Source organism: Zingiber officinale, chromosome 5B, assembly GCF_018446385.1.
Source record: "Zingiber officinale cultivar Zhangliang chromosome 5B, Zo_v1.1, whole genome shotgun sequence".
Classification (NCBI taxonomy): domain Eukaryota; kingdom Viridiplantae; phylum Streptophyta; class Magnoliopsida; order Zingiberales; family Zingiberaceae; genus Zingiber; species Zingiber officinale.
In genome coordinates, this window is record NC_055995.1 from 124,203,326 (window position 1) to 124,216,683 (window position 13,358).

General features: G+C 38.3%; 1 long non-coding RNA gene and 1 pseudogene across 1 annotated transcript; one reads left to right on the plus strand and one right to left on the minus strand.

Moving 5' to 3' along the window:
* The first annotated feature begins 348 nt into the window (after window positions 1-348).
* LOC121987013 lies at window positions 349-2,128 on the plus strand (annotated as a pseudogene).
* Window positions 2,129-2,890: 762 nt separating this feature from the next.
* On the minus strand, window positions 2,891-12,173 carry LOC121985771. The gene is made up of 5 exons (XR_006113266.1): window positions 11,756-12,173; window positions 11,504-11,663; window positions 5,037-5,168; window positions 4,896-4,955; window positions 2,891-3,152 (listed from the first exon to the last, which is right to left on the minus strand). It is a non-coding gene; the product is annotated as an uncharacterized LOC121985771 (long non-coding RNA).
* Window positions 12,174-13,358: the final 1,185 nt, after the last annotated feature.

Consider the following 13,358-nt stretch of genomic DNA (forward strand, 5'->3'; position numbering starts at 1 on the left):
ATATAAGTCCAACCTCTCTCGTGTGATGGAACATTCAACATTATATATACCTGAAGAGAAAGTGCACCCAATCAAGTTTTAACGTCTCTTGTATTTTATTTATACATTTAAAAAGAAATTATAATAAAAAGATGAAAAATAAATGTTTTCATTGGGCATTTTTTTGTCGGTCTGATGAGTGATTGCAATAATGGCCCTTTTTCCAGTAACCTAAACAATAGAAGAATTAAATAATCGCGAGAGATTGGGGCGCTCACCGTGCGCCGGTGCGCCGAATGCTAACCCGGCTCTGATCCCGGTCCGATCGATTTGATCATCAGCTCTTTAAATCAATCCATGGCGTAGTAAATACTAAATACAGCTTCGTCATGGAATACTACTTCTCCTCCCTTCCTCTTCCCCTCTTCAGCCGCAGATGGCTTCTCCTCTCCCTCCCTCACCGCCCTCCTCGGCTACCTCTTGCTCTGCTTCACCCTCCACCGCATCTTTCCGGCCCCGAACGCTATAGCCATCGCTTCTTTGTCCTTTCCTCGCCCCCAGGGAGAACTCGACTCGACGCCGTTACCGCCGGCCCCTCAAGTTAGTCATTTGGCACCGACGGCCAACTTTCCTGGCAACGGCTCCGGCAAGGAGAGCGCGGAGGAGAAATGCAACTTGTTCGAGGGGAGGTGGGTCCATGACCCGAGACGGTACCCGCTCTACCGCTCCCAAAGGTGTCCTTTCCTCAGCGACCAAGTGAGCTGCCAGAGAAGCAGCCGGCCGGACTCTGACTACGAGCGGTGGCGGTGGCAGCCCAACGGCTGTGACTTGCCGAGGTCTTAACTAGTAAAGTAGCAACGCCAAATTTAATTAGGAATTAATGTTGGCTAATTAAGAGACAATTACGGACTAATTTAAATGAATTAAAGGTTTAATGGGTCAGAGATGCTGGAGAGGTGGAGGGGGAAGCGGGTGGTGGGAGATTCACTCAACCGGAATATGTGGGAGTCTGATGATCTGCATGCTCTACTCGGCAGCTCGCCGGAAGCGCGTCTACGTCAAGAACCGCAGCGCCGAGCACAAGCTCTTCCGAGCCTTGGTACATATTTAAAGTTTGTCCGTCTACTTTTCTTTTAACTTGTTTTATGTTGAATTGATAGGATCACGATTGCACGGTGGAGTTCTTTTGGAGTCCGTTCCTGGTGGAGCTGAAGGAGAGGGGGGGAGACCGTGCCAAGATCCTGCATCTCGACGATCTCTCCGCCAGCGCTCGCTTCTGGCGAGGCGCTGACGTCATGGTCTTCAACACCGGCCACTGGTGGACGCACAACGGCAAAATGAGGGCCTGGGACTACTTCCAGCTCAGGGAAGAATTCACGGAGGAGATGGAACCCGCCGAGGCTTTCAACAGAGCCCTCAGAACTTGAGCTCACTGGGTCGACAGCAACGTCGACCCTTGCCGGACCGCCGTCTTCTTCCTCCGCAGCATCTCGCCAGAGCACAAGAGGTAATTTGGAAAGTTTGAAACACAAAATGCAGAACCGAAACTTGATTTCAGTTAATGTGAAATTGTGAATGACGGATTAAACTGCAGGGACAATTTACAATGGTGCTACAACCAAACTCGACCCTTCTCTGACAACGAGGGATATCTGCAGCTGTTTCCCAAGTCGATGGTGAAGCTGGTAGAGAGGACCCTCCTTAGGATGAGGACGCCAGCGCGTTATCTCAACGTGACGAAGCTGTCAGAGTTCAGGCGGGAGGCCCACACGGGCGTGTACACTAAACAGCAGGGGAAGTCCCTGACGCCAGGGCAGAGGAAGGAACCGAAGAGGTTTGCTGACTGCAGCCACTGGTGCTTGGCCGGATTGCCCGACACTTGGAATGAACTCCTCTTTGCCTCCCTCCTGGAAACCAGCTTCCCTGCTTCATGAACAGAGGCTGGTGGATCACAATCCACGACGGTGTGACTCAAGATTCAAATGGCGCTTATATATTATTTTTGAATCTAATTAGCAGCAATAGTTGAATATCAGTCGACATAAGTATGCAAATTGACTTCTTGTAGATTTCATGCAAGAAGAGGCAGCTGTGACCTGTGTATTTGTGGCGTAGCAGAATGCTGCATCATATCCTTGTTACGTGCTCACTCAACCACAGAATTCAACAGTTTTTTCTTTCAAAAAACAAAAAAGAAAAGAAAAAAAAGAAAGATAAATCATCTTATTGGAAACGAAGTAGAGGCCAGTATCACCTGCCTTTTCTTGTCGAATTACAAGATCAAACAAGAGAATGTTCTCTTTAGATGTATTACACATGTGGTGGCGTAACTTGCCTCGTTCCAAAAGCCATAGTTATCTCAATCATGCAATGCCTTTATAAATTTTGAGAGTACAAGTATTAGGTAATTTTGTAAGCAGAAACACCTATATGGCATGAGATCAAGTGCACAGATCACACAACACAGATATCTACGTCCTTGAAACATTTGTTGCTGTCAATTGCTGCATGAGGTTGGAGTACCATATGGACATCAATGCATATAGATGGATCGATACAAAATCAAATTTATTCACTTTTACCTTAGTCTTTCTATGTACAGACACACACACACATATCACTTTAAACCAAGTTAAGACAGAGAATTAACCAAACCATAGAAAATAAATTTTGCAAGCAAAAGAAAACTTGAGGCAGCAAGTAAATGGGATGTTTCTAAAGATAATTATCATATTCAGTTATAATCCAATCAGCATCGACCCATAATTTCTACTCCAAAAAAATGCCCAATAGCAAGTTGAGCATCTGTTGTCAATAAGATAAAAGTACCAACTATGTATTTAATAATTGTTAACCCTAAATAAAGTAGTCTTAATTTCTACATTTAAAAGCACATAATTGCAAAAGCAACTATTATCATCAAACAAAGTCTACTTTTAATTTCTACTTCCAAAATAGCACAAATGCAAGACAAATTGATCCTACTGAAACAAAAGTACCAACACAGTACTTCATAAGTTCAAATTTTCCAACTTCCAGTCCTGCTTCCACTTCAATAATTTCTACATTTAAAAGCACATAATTGCAAAAGCAACTATTATCATCAAACAAAGTCAGTACTTCATAAGCTCAAATTTTCCAGCTTCCAGTCCTGCTTCCACTTCAATAATTTCCTATAAACAAGAACAAAAAAAAAAAAATCAAATTACCAATGCAAATAAGAGTTTATACAAAACTAACAAAACACTATGACCTAAAATACTTTACCCGGTAAATCCAATTAAATCTTCTTTGGAGACAAGGTTAAAAAGTTAAATTTAATTTTCAAGTAATAGATATCAAAAAAACTAGCACAATAAAATATAGTCTAAATATCTCAATATTACTTATAATAGAGGGATGTATGATTCATTTTCCAAATCAAATACTTAACACATACGTAGAACCTAATTTGCATTGTTCAAGAAATTTTTTATTGTTTGTTTAAATTTTATTCTATTTTCTAAAATAATAGAGCGAAATCAACAAACTATGCAAGTAACTATCATATCAAGGTTAGACATATCTAAAAATTCAAGCTTGGTTTCAAGGTTCAAACTCCAAATCACACTTGCATCAAGTAACAACTATCATATCAAGGTTAGACATATCTAAAAATTCAAATCCCAAATTCAAGCTTGGTTTCAAGGTTCAAACTCCAAATCACACTTGCATTTTTTGATTACATCTCCTTTCCAAAATTAAATTCTAATGTCCACATTGGACTAAGGATAAATAGGTACATACATTCAACTATATTGGCTTGCATTCGCTAAAAAAAATTAATTGCTAAGTGTATAACATGAAGGGTTTATTTGGTAAAGAAATTGTCCATTGTAAAATTTAATAATTATGATGAAGAAATAAATTGCAGATATAAAGATTATATCATAAAGTAACTATAACTCAAAATAGATACACTTTGCATGTAGATATCTTCAACACAACATCCAAATTCCAAACATATTCTCCAACATAAGGTACTCTTTAATTTAAGATGAGACAAGAAATGATGCATTATTTAAGATCCTATCTATATCCTTATAGGAGTTGTCATACTAAACAATCAAACTAGATTAGCACATTCATCTTTATTAGTTACAATATAAAATAACTTAAAATTTCCTATTTAAAAGGAGGGTCAACTTACAAAGAGTATTCAAAAATTGAGTAAAAAGATAATAGAATGAAAATAAATAAATGAAGTCGTATTGCATTCATCCCATAGATTGTTGACAAAGCAAATTTTGATGTAGTGTCAATGACAGTAGTACATAAAACTAGGACCATTGAAATAAGCAACTGCAGCCACGTTAATGGCGATGATAGTAGGTAATAAATGTGAGGCATTCACTCGGAAAAATGGATGATACATATCACTTTTGGTGGTTATGGTATTTGATGGCCACGTTAGTGGGGATGCAATAAAATGCTAAATGAAATAAAAATATACAAAAAAATTTAAAAGGAGGACAAAATGCATGCATGCAAATTCACATTGAGAAAAGTAAATTTAGAATATCTTTTGAACGGAACATAGTAAGACTATTGGGTAGTTGATTCAAGCCACCATATCAATTGACTTAGAAAATGAAATCATTTATAAGCATATTAAGTACCTTCAAAGAATGTTGACGATAAGGTGTCAAAAAATTATTGACACTCCAACGCATTTCAATATTTACTAAAATTGTATAAGTTACAATATTTTAATACACAACACTAATGAATAAAAATATTTTCGAATCAACTAAATATGAGCATTAAGAATCAAACAAATAAAAAATTGATAATTAAGTATAGCATAGTCATTTTAAAAATGGACAAAATTATTTGTCAATTAGCTAAACATGAGATATATTTACACTTCATATTACCTGCATGTGTTTCATTTCTAACTTGAATTGGGATAGATCAGAATTTTGTTCCGCCTTAAACTATAAAAACACCAAAAAAATTATCAACTTCTGTAAAAAAAGCATAATAAATTTCAAGAATACTTAAATAGATGTCAAAACCTCATTGATTGCCGACTTTGACACAACAGATTGTGCCAAATGATCTAAATTAGGATTCAAAAATGTCGTCAATGTTGATATGATTATGTATGCTTAATTAGGAGGCAAGCCTTGAGCCTCTAATCTTCTAACCTGCAAAAAGATTATAGCATAATTCAATTTCATTAGTAGACAAATTCAATGTCATTGTACAGAACATACGAGAGCCGATGTGTCAACAAGATAAGCATTATTTCCATATATCTATGTGACTTTCGAAGAAGACAAAGAAGGCGAAGAATAACACCACAGAGACGCTAAAGAGGGTCGGATCAGTGACACTCTCTTGGAAACAAACGATAAGGGCGACATCGAAACCGAAGAGAGCAAGCGACGAGGGGAAAGGGGAAGAAGAGAGCGAGCTGGCGAAACCTAGATTGGCAGGTTATTTTATTTCATCCATTAGATCGTTAAGGATGTTTCATGACAGTCCGTTTACCTGATTTAATTAAAAATATATATTTTTTAAATAGATATAATAACATATACTGCTAATACAATTAAATTTAAGTAAATTAAACTATGATAACTACTCACCGTATCAATTTACAATAAAATCAAATTGTCCCAAGGCGTAGCGCAAACAGTGGGTGTATGACATCTCTAACGTAATAGACAGGGATCGATTATTAGAAACTGATGACCTGAGATTTACACCACCATGCGCTTATGACATGCACCTGCATTTATCTCCCTCCATATCCGTGGGGCTGACACTAGGAGGTCGCTAAGGTAGCGGGTCTATTTTTTTATAAAATCAAACGCTCCGAGTTATGGTCTAGGAGAGCGTCAAATTGTCACTTAGATATCCATAGTTCGATCATCAATTACAACACATTTACAAGAACTTTTTTTCTAAATAGGACATGCAACCACGGGATGTTAAGTTTTTCGGCCTTACTAATTTATCCTGATGGTTGATGAAAAATTTATATGTGACTAAAATGGTCGCCCCAAATTTACCATTAACTGATTCAACATTATAATAAAATTAAATCATGATATTTTAATAAAATTTTGAAAGATAATAGCTAAATCATAATGCTTAGATAATAAAATTGTAACACCTGTTATAATTGAATACTAACTCCATGTATTAATACAAAATAATGAGAGTTCAACTATAGCATCTTCCAAATTAGAAGATGGTACCCTTCTAATAAATTTGTAGTCACCAAATTTTGTTTGGTTTTGGTCGGATATTCACCAAATACTTGATGATAATAATGTAACCTTTTTATACATTTTATCCGGTCTTACCTCAATTGATACGGTATGTTATAAATCGGGCATAGAAGTGTTGTGATAGTCAAAGTTAAAATGAGGTGATAGTTAAGTCAGGGTGGCATGACAATCAGAGTCAGAACATATGCAGCTAAACGAGTCACTCTCACCCAAGTTTAGCCCTTCTCACATTAAGGCCTCCAATATGCAGCTGGACGACTCAAGGGTCGATCGGCCTTAAGAGGTTTAGTGCTTCATTTCTCAGTATCAAGGTACCTAATATGGAGTCGGTTGACCATATAGCCAGTCGGATTTAGGAGACCATATTTTTCATTCTTTAAGCACAAGTCTTTTAGCATACCGTCGATCAAACTTAAAGTCGATCAGACTTATAGGACTTATTGCTCCACTCAACAAAAATACATAGAGTAAACCTAGTCGGTCTTAAGTATCCAAGCGAGTATACGGGATAACTCCCCACCCTTCAGAAGCAATCTCCCAATCTATAGCCGAACAGACTAATATCCGATTAGGCTTATAGAGCCAAGAAACTCAGTATACAACCGGTCAATCCCACAATACAATTCTCAGTAGACAGCTGGTCGGTCACAACTTCAGTTGGGTTTACTGGGCCCATCAGCTTAACCTCTTAAATATGCAAGGTAAATGGATAAGGTAGTTCTCAATATAAACTTGGTCGAACATCAAGCTAGCCAGACTTCCAGATCTTAGGTTATCATTTCAGGGGCAAGCCTCATAATATATGGATGATCGGCTCAAAATATCGATCGAATTTCTCGAGACTCAGTTCCTCATTCTTCAAAAGCAAGTCCCCCAGCATATGGATGGTCGGTCATAGAACCGGCCTGACCCATGGGACTCGGTTCCCTGTTGATTTACTATCAGATTGTCAGTAGCAAGTCACACCACATATAGCCGAGCGGCCTAGAAGACAGACGATTTTACGAGACTTAGAACCCTACTTCTTGTGTACTGATCTGCTATAATACTGTTGCTCGGATATAAGGCTGGTCAGAATACCTCCAGGAATCACAACAACTCGCCAAAAATAACAGCAATTTGTCAAAGAATATTCTGCTATTATAACGTATACATGCTAAGGAACCTTCCTTGGAGGATGACTATACACTTTCTATCGTCCGACATATTCTGACAGTATATTCTCTTAACCACCTCATTAATGCTGGAGTTTATATAAAGCGAGTCATATATAGGTAACGAAAGATTCCTAGGAGGGTGACTGTACATCTCCCTGGCTATATATCTTCCATTGTGGGATAACTTCTACGTCAAACATTCTTTACCACCTCATTATTACGGAGATTATAAGAGCCGGTATAAAAGAGGGGGTTCTCTCCATTGGCCAGGTATGATTTGCTGCGTGCACATACGCATCTACTGTTCATCTTCTCCACTTTTGACTCGGCTATCGTATTGACTTGAGCGTTGGAGAGCCTGCGCTAGGGACCTCCTCTCTGGTTCTCACTCTAACGTTGCCTTGGCTCTCTCTTTGGTGTGTGCAGAGAGGAAGGAGAAAGGAAGGAGGTACCAGAAGTCTTTTTTTTTAATCTCCAATTTGAAGTCTTCTTCTGGTCAACAACAGCACCATATACCTAGTGTGTGATCTTCCTGATTTTAGACAAGATCAAATTTGACGCCATCGGTGAGAATCTTCGCCTGAATCTGAAACGTAGAGATGGAAGAAGCTGGATGACTCATTGTCGTCACCCTATCTCCAGAAGATTTAAAGTTGTTAATAGTAGCTCGAGCGTAAAGATTGATGCAGCAACAAGCAACAGCTGGCATTCTGTTGCCGAACGATCTATGAAAAGCCCTAACGTTGAACGAGGGACCCGAGTGGAAGGCCTAACTGGGTTCCAACCAATCCCTCCACCAACTATTAGTTTCATGCCAGCACCTGCTCTACTAGTAAGCCTTCCACCTGTGCCGCCATGTTGCATACCACCGGGAACTGTTTCATACCCCATTCGACGACGCATGCCGAGCGGAGAGGCTCTAAGTATCGTCCTCAGGAAACGTGCCCGCATGAGATTTGTACAAAGGAAAGACTCCAATGGCTAGCAGCTCTCCCAAGCAATTAAGTATGTCATTCTCCTATGAAATATTGGAGGGCAAACTGCCAAGCCACTTCCGACCCCTGACAATAGGAGAATATGAAGGGGCAACCGACCCAAAAGATCACCTCCTCAAGTTCGAAAATGCCATCATTCTTAATCAATACACAGATGGCGTGAAGTGCCGAGTATTCCTCACCACACTCTCTATCTCGGCACAGAGGTGGTTAAACCGACTGTCGACCGAATCCATCTACTGCTTCAAGGATTTATGTCAGGCTTTCCTTCATCATTTCACCAGCAGTCGTCGATACACAAAACCACCTGAGCATAATCTCCCTCAAATGGGGGTCCAAGGAGACTCTCAGGATCTACATCAAAAACTTCAACTAGATGACCATGGATGTTCCTTCGGTCACTCCTAAGATTCTAGTGAGTGTCTTCTCTCAAGGACTTGCAGATAGTGAGTTTTTCCGATCTTTGATTAAGAAGCCCCCACGGGAGTTGATGTATAGAACCTACCAGAGTCGAAATAGAAACCAATTTGATAAGTAGACAAATTCAATATTAGTGTATAGAACCTACCAGAGTCGATGTATCAACAAGGTAACTCTTATTTCCATAGATCTCTGTGACTTTCGAAGAAGGCGAAGAAGAATATAGTAGAGACGCTACGAGGGTCGGATTAGTGACATTCTCTTAGAAGCGAGCAATAAGGGTGACATCGGAAACAGAAGAAAGTGAGGGCAAGGGGAAGAAAGCGAGTGGCAAGGGGGAAGGAAGAGAGCGAGCAACAACAGCGTGGGGCGTGGGGTCGGACATGACTGAGAAACCTAGATCGGCATGTTATTTTATTTCATCCGTTAGATGTTTAGGGATGTTTCATGATCATCCATTCACCTGATTTAATTAAAAATAAATTTTTAAGAAATTTAATAAAATATACAAATAGTACAATTAAATTTTAGTATATTAAATTATGATAACTATCCACCGTATCTATTTATAATAAAATCAAACACCCCCGAGGTTATAGTGCAACAGAGAGGTGTCAAATTGCTACCCATATATCCGTTGTTCAATCCCTAACTACAGCTCATTTGTAGATATTTTTCTTTCAAATGGGACACGCAACCACAAAATGCTAGACACTGCGAGCGTTTTCTGATTTACCCTGACAGCTGGTGGGTAATTTCCATTGGACAAGGCCGATCGCCCCAAGTTTGGTGTTAACTGGTTCAACACGGTAACTTTCTTATACATTTTATCCGGTCTTATCTCAATCATCCTAGAAATTTGGAACATGGCGAAGTGACTCACCAGTCACAAAAGTTTCAGAATTTAACTTACCATGTTTTTTACATCAGTCGTCAGCTCCATCTTCTGTGTACAGATTCAAAAACACTTTTGTTTCTCCTTTCCTAATTCTCTAACCTGAGCCACTGTCATTGGTTAATATTGTAGCTCATCTGATCAAACCTCTGCAAGTTCGCCCACACCAGATAACATTTCAAATATTTTCCAAATGCTTCATATAGTTTGGGGCCACATCCAAGTCCAGTGCCTAAACCTTGCCCAAAACTTGCACGAAAATTCAATTCCAAGTTTACAGCAACACGATCAGTTCGGGAAAGGTTTCTCATCCAGGACAGTGCATTACGCACATACAAGCAAGGTTTTGTTGAAAATATGAATTAAAAATAGATTACAAAAAATAAACTCTAATGTGTATGGGAGCTTAGTCTCACTCACGCCAGAAGCTATATAACATAAAGACTGATTTAAATTGAATTACAAATTTGGATGTTGTGAACATTTACTCACATGGGGAGTGTCAGGATTCAGACTATACTAAATCTAGTGACTCGTGTGTGCGCACAAATTGCGCATATCAAATGGCAGACCAATCGAGGCAAAGTTTGCCTGAGTAGATCAGCCAATGTTTTTGCCACTGGATCAATTTTTTCATGCCTACTCACTTTTGTAACAGACGCACTAATAATCAACCTGAAAATGGTAAGGTGTTAATAGTGAATCCATAACCGGCCAAGTGGTAACAACATCAGCTGTTGGCATTATGACTTGGGCAGCCAGAGACTATGAATGACCTTTACCATGCCATTTAATACCATTATGAATCGGGAATCTATATAAGGAGCTCCTTATTGACAAACATTGTAAAGAAATAAAAATATCTTAGAGTATCTCAATCATGCAATGGTTTTAAAAATGTTTTATAAACGATAATTGTATATGTAAAAGTTATTAATTAGCTAAGAATTCTAAAAGATGGAGCATAGAGTATTCTCTAATTTCACCCTCCTAATATATTTCTTATTAAATTGTATTTATTATGAACAAAGTGTGAATTATAGAATATTTTGCCAAAAGTAGCAAACCTTAAGAGGGAAATTGAAATTTCTCCTATTTTTTTAGCAAATGGAAGTCATGAGAGGACAATTCACAGCAACCTATTGCAAATTATATTGACACCATGAGAAGGCAATTGCTGAGTACAAGTATTAGGGAATTTTGTGTGCAGAAACAACTACATCGCATGAGATCAAGTGTTCAGATCACACAACACAAACATATATCTTGTAGATGATATGGCATCCATATGATCCTGGAATATGTCATTAAAACATTTGTTGCTGTTAATTGCTGTGTAAGGTTGAAGTATCACATGGACATCAATGAAACACAGAGCGTGCATAGATGGATACAGAATCAAATATATTCACTTTTAACTTAGTCCATTAGCAAGGCGATCATAAACTAAAGGAATGCACTAACTCGATAATATTGGGCCTGCTGACCGCATGACTCATATATTCATCCATTGTGCTCTAATTAATCCTTCTCCGTAATAGCCAAAAACAGTGAAGCAGCAAGAGAACATTATTAAGAAAATCGTTGAGAAATAATGGTGCAATATGTTTGTTTCAGCATGGGAATATTATGGAAAAAAAATGATTAAGCCTGATTTTAATATGCTCAATTTAGGGTGGCTGATCTAAAAATAAAGTTTCATGTAATTAAAAATTTTAATATTAAAAATACCACCAATAAATTATAATTGAGATATAGAAGACATATTTTACTTACCAAACAAATCTTTCCAATACCTCCCATGCCAAACCTAAAAACATCAGAATGTTTTTTTTTTCTTCTTCCTGCAGTTCCATGGGTAAGCCAAATTATTCTCAACTTATCCTCATTTCTTCGGCCAAACTGGAACATTTCACTCCGCAAGAAAATCTGCTACCTGTCAAAAATAACCTCTCTGTGTTTAACTTCCAATTTCCAACAGCCGGATCGCAACACACACAAAAAAGGAGAAAGAGACAGAACGAATACCAACAGACGGTTTCTTTTGGATCGTCGCTCAGAATTAAATCGATCTGCCCAGGCCTGCTATAGACGCAAATCTCAAAAGGGTTTGGTTTGGATGGTGGTGGCGGCGCAGTGAAATAGAGAGGGTTATATAGGGAATCCACAATCGGATCCCTAGCAGATTGCGGGTTGACGGGTTGACGCACGTCGGAACGGGCGTGGAACGGCCGGAACGGGCACGGGAACGCCTCACGCCGTTCTCGGACGTTATAATAGTAAAAGAACGGATCGGAACGTCGGAACGGAACGGATCGGAAATGATTATCTCCTGATGAATCGGATAACGACGTCGTAGGCGCTCCGGCGTGGCCTGATCGGGAAGCTTGCGCGCTGTCGAAGAAGGCGGCGGCGGCAATTTAGGGTTGCTACGCGTGAGAAGTGACACAAGAGGGAGGAGACGGAGAATTTAATAAATAAAATTTATTTTCTAAAAATATAATCATTTTAATATATAATATAATAAAAAATCATTTTAAATTTTTAAAAAATCTAAAAAAAACTATATAATCATATAAACTTATTTTCTTATTAACTATTATTTATATTATTATTACTTTCTAAATAATTTTAATTAATTTTAATTATTATCCTATTATATATATATATATAATATTTATTATTTATTTTTATTATTATTGTTGAGTATTTTAGGTAAAACTTTAAATGATTAGTATATCATTGAATATTTAGTACGAGGAATTACTAATAAATTAAACATAAATTTAAAAATTTATTAAGTGATATATATATACGGACCCCAATCATTTTGTGCAATGGCGGAGTCAGGATTTGTAGCCCACCCGAGCTACAAATGTCCTCCAAATGGGTACCCGGGCTAGAGACCCCCTTGCTCTATTTGGGAATGGAAAAAACAATGCAATCAAAGGGTAAAATTAACACAACTTTAGCTAGGTCCCCCGGGCTATAGCCCGGGTAGCCTAAAGCCTAGCTCCGCCATTGGTTGAGTGAAACGCATGGTTCGTCGGAACGGACATGGAACGGACGTTCCGACACGGGAACATCTTATGTCATGCCAAAATTTCAGTGAATAACGTTCCGGCTTCTCAACGTCTATAGTCTTGACGGTGTTACTACTATTCAAAATGGAGGGTGAAGGGCGGCGACGGAGGTGCTCTTCGGCGTGGCCGGATCAAGTAGCTCATCGGTGTGGGCACAATGGTGGTGGGAAACACAAGCGGCGCGAGAAGACGAACGTCGAATGACAGGCGATACTGGAATTAGGGCAAGATCGAGTTTTTAATAAAAAATTTATTTTAATTAATAAATATATTTTATACTTTTTAAGCCCGTCCGATTATTTTATTAAAATATAATAAAAATTAATAGATATATATATATAACAGATTTATTATTTATTGTTATTATATTTTTTTCCCAGTGTTTTATCATTTCCTTAAATATTAAACGTGTTATTTTTAATTCTTAAATTACTAATAATCTAAACATAAATTAAAATTTTTAATTAAGTCAAAGTTTTAATTGTATTTTTCTATATATATACATATACGCGTCGTGCCACGCCGCGCCGCGATCATTCCATGAAATA